This window comes from Petromyzon marinus, chromosome 76 (genome assembly GCF_048934315.1).
Source record: "Petromyzon marinus isolate PM22_M1 ecotype Great Lakes invasive population chromosome 76, UKy_Petmar_22M1.pri1.0, whole genome shotgun sequence".
NCBI classification, from domain to species: Eukaryota; Metazoa; Chordata; class Hyperoartia; order Petromyzontiformes; family Petromyzontidae; genus Petromyzon; species Petromyzon marinus.
Window position 1 is genome coordinate 520,905 of NC_133742.1, and position 3,975 is coordinate 524,879.

The window sequence follows — 3,975 nt, forward strand, 5'->3', positions numbered from 1 at the left end:
AGAGACAGAGAGAGAGACAGAGAGACACAGAGACACAGAGAGACACAGAGAGACAGAGAGATACAGAGAGAGACAAAGAGAGAGACAGAGAGAGACACAAAGTGAGAGACAAAGACACAGAGAGAGACACAAAGAGAGACAGAAACAGAGAGACACAAAGAGACAGAGAGAGACAAAGAGACATAGAGACACAGAGAGAGAGACAGAGAGAGACAGAGACAAAGAGACACAGAGAGACAGAGAGACACAGAGAGAGAGAGAGACAGAGAGACAGAGACAAAGAGACACAGAGAGACAGAGACAGAGAGAGACAGAGAGACACAGAGAGACAGAGATACAGAGAGAGACAAAGAGAGAGAGACAGAGAGAGACACAAAGAGAGAGACAGAAACAGAGAGACACAAAGAGACAGAGAGACAAAGAGACATAGAGACACAGAGAGAGAGACAGAGACAAAGAGACACAGAGAGACAGAGAGAGAGACAGAGAGAGAGACAGAGAGAGACACAGAGAGAGACAGAGACGACGATGAGAGACGCGCAAACTCCAAATATACAAACTCGGGTACCTCAAATCACGTTCCATAGACATATGCCCCAGGTACACACACGCGCACACACACGTGTGTGAACGTGTGTGAACACATGCACACACATGTGTGTGAACACACGCACACACACGTGTGTGAACACATGCATGTGTGTGAACGTGTGTGAACAAATGCACACACACACGTGTGTGAACACATGTACATGTGTGTACGTGTGTGTGTGTGCGAGGGTACCCCCCCCCCCCCGTTTTCTATTTAAGGCCACACGCGCGAGAGAGCCCTTCGATAGGATGCGTCGAGGGAGGAAAGGTGGAGGGAGGAGGGAGGGGAGGGTGGAGGAGGGGTGGAGGGAGGAGAGGGTGGAGGAGGGAGGCGAGGGAGGCGAAGGAGGGGAGGAAGGGGACGGGAGGGGAGGAAGGGGACGGGAGTGGAGGGAGGGGAGGGAGGAGGAGGGAGGGGAGGGAGGAGGAGGGAGGGGAGGGAGGAGGAGGGAGGGAGGGGAGGGGAGGGAGGGGAGGGAGTGGATGGAGGGGAGGGAGGGGAGGGAGGGGAGGGGGTGGAGTGGAGGCGGGGGAGGGGAGGGAGTGGAGGCGGGGGAGGGGAGGGAGGGGAGGGAGGGAGTGGAGGGAGTTTTTTTTTGGTTGCTGCTTCGTCGAAGGTCGCATTGGAGGTGGAGGCGATGGAGGCGATGGGGGTGGGCAGGTAGAGAGGAGTGGGAGGTTGTGAGAGAGTGATGGTGGTGATGCTGATGCTGATGATGCTGATGGTGGTGATGATGCTGGTGATGATGCTGATGGTGATGATGGTGATGATGATGCTGATGGTGCTGGTGATGATGGTGGTGCTGGTGATGCTGTTGGTGCTGGTGGTGATGGTGATGCTGGTGATGATGATTGGGGATGATGATGATGGTGCCGGTGATGCAGATGGTGCTGGTGGTGCTGGTGATGCTCATGATGATGCTGGTGATGCTGATGATGATGCTGGTGCTGGTGATGATGCTGATGATGCTGGTGCTGATCCTGGTGCTGGTGATGATGCTGATGATGGTGCTGGTGATGATGGTGCTGGTGATGATGATGCTGGTGATGGTGATGGTGCTGGTGATGGGGGTCTGTCCGAAAGGCCGATCCGAGTTCGCAAGTCCTAAACGTCGACTCCCCGTCCCGTCCCAAGCGTGCTGCGTATGGCGCGCGCCACTTAAACAACAACAACAACATTAGCGGCAGGCGAGAGAGAGGGGCGAGGCGGAAACGCTGGGGTCACTGCACAGGACACCCACCAACCTTGATTTGGAAGCTTACTTAGTAAGGACAACCACCGCTCATACCGGCCGGATCCCTCGTTACGGACAAATTCACGGTCACCCCGTTACACCCCTTACAAATCTCGACGTTCATCACGTTACGGGCTCACAGGTATAGAGAGAGAGAGAGACTGAGAGACAGGGAGAGAGGCAGGGCGAGAGAGAGAGACAGGGAGAGAAAGACACACACACAGGGAGAAAGACAGAGAGATAGAGACAGGGTGAGAGAGATAGACAGGGAGAGAGATAGAGACACAGGGATAGAGACAGAGAGACAGGGAGAGAGATGGAGACAGGGAGATAGGGAGAGAGACAGAGACACAGGGAAAGAGATGGAGAGACAGGGAGAGACAGGGAGAGAGGCAGGGCGAGAGAGAGAGACACACAGGGAAGGAGAGATAGAGAGAGAAACTCTCCACACCTGTCAACCCCTGTTCACTGATCAGTGCCCTACCCCCGTTACCCCCCTCACAAATCTCGACGTTCATCCGTTACGGGTTCACAGATATAGAGAGAGACTGTGAGAGAGACAGGCAGGGAGAGAGACATAGAGACAGGGAGAGAGAGACAGGGAGAGAGACAGAGACACAGGGAGAGAGATGGAGAGACAGGGAGAGAGATGGAGACACAGGGAGAGAGAGACAGGGAGAGAGACAGAGACACAGGGAGAGAGATGGAGAGACAGGGAGAGAGAGAGACAGGGAGAGAGATGGAGACACAGGGAGAGACAGGGAGAGAGAGAGACAGGGAGAGAGACAGACAGGGGGAGAGATGGAGACACAGGGAGAGAGAAACAGGGAGAGAGAGAGAGACAGGGAGAGAGATGGAGACACAGGGAGAGAGAGACAGGGAGAGAGAGAGACAGGGAGAGAGATGGAGACACAGGGAGAGAGAGACAGGGAGAGAGAGAGACGGAGAGAGATGGAGACACAGGGAGAGAGAGAGACAGGGAGAGAGAGAGACAGGGAGAGAGATGGAGACACAGGGAGAGAGAGACAGGGAGAGAGAGAGAGACAGGGAGAGAGAGACAGGGAGAGAGAGAGACAGGGAGAGAGATGGAGACACAGGGAGAGAGAGACAGGGAGAGAGAGAGAGACAGGGAGAGAGATGGAGACACAGGGAGAGAGAGACAGGGAGAGAGATGGAGACACAGGGAGAGAGAGACAAGGGAGAGAGACAGAGAGCGAGAGAGAAACACACACGAGGAGAGAGCGATAGAGAGTGAGAGCGAGAGAGAAACTCTCCACACCTGTCAACCCCTGTTCACTGATCAGTGCCCTACCCCCCGTTACACCCCCCTCACAAATCTCGACGTTCATCACGTTACGGGTTCACAGGAACGACCGCCAGCGCTTGAACCTCCCCGCTCTCTCGCTCTCCTCCCGCTCAGAACGGAAGACACCCGGATGTACGGGCGGGCGATTTGGTGGCGGTGCAGGTAGAGCAGGCGAGTTGGCGTCTCAAAAAAGCTCGCGAGGCGAACAGTTCGCAAGTACGGCACCCCGACACCAGCAGGTGCCATGGGTCGACTTCCGAGACGTGCGGTGCGGATGCACCACCGCCGGCTGTACCGCCTACCGCCTACCGCCCCCTACTGTGCCAGGCTAGGTGCAGGAGGTCTCGGGACAGACCCAGCAGGTGCCCACGGGTCGACCGACCGAGACGAGCGATGGATTCCCCGCGAGGCAACTCGCCGCGTTCTATCGGCCCGGCGCTCGGCCCGTTGTTGCCAGCGTCGCGCCTCCGCCCTCCGGCCAGGCACGGCCGCGAGGCAAAGACCCCCACCCACACCCACCCCACCCACACCCACCCACCCACACCACCCACCCACACCACCCACCCACACCCACCCACCACCACCCACCACCACCCACCACCACCTACACCACCCACCCACACCACCCACACCACCCCCACCCACACCACCCACACCACCCACACCACCCACCCACACCACCCCGCGTAGCCTCAATACAGGGTGCAAGTGCTACCTTAGCAGCAGCAGCAGCAGCACCTCCTGCGATGGCTACCGGCACTGTGGGTACGCCACAACAACAACAACAACACCACCACCCACCCGCGTTCACCACGCACCGCTACAACGGGGACTCATTCGAGG

At 57.2% G+C, this 3,975-nt stretch overlaps 1 long non-coding RNA gene across 2 annotated transcripts in view; it reads right to left on the minus strand.

The window, feature by feature from the left end:
* LOC142907236 (uncharacterized) overlaps positions 1-3,652 on the minus strand; it is a 46,378-nt gene extending 42,726 nt beyond the window's left edge. For both annotated transcript variants that reach the window (XR_012930874.1, XR_012930873.1), the window contains exon 1: positions 2,278-3,652. This is a non-coding gene — a long non-coding RNA (uncharacterized LOC142907236). The remainder of the gene's footprint in view (positions 1-2,277) is intronic.
* Positions 3,653-3,975: the final 323 nt, after the last annotated feature.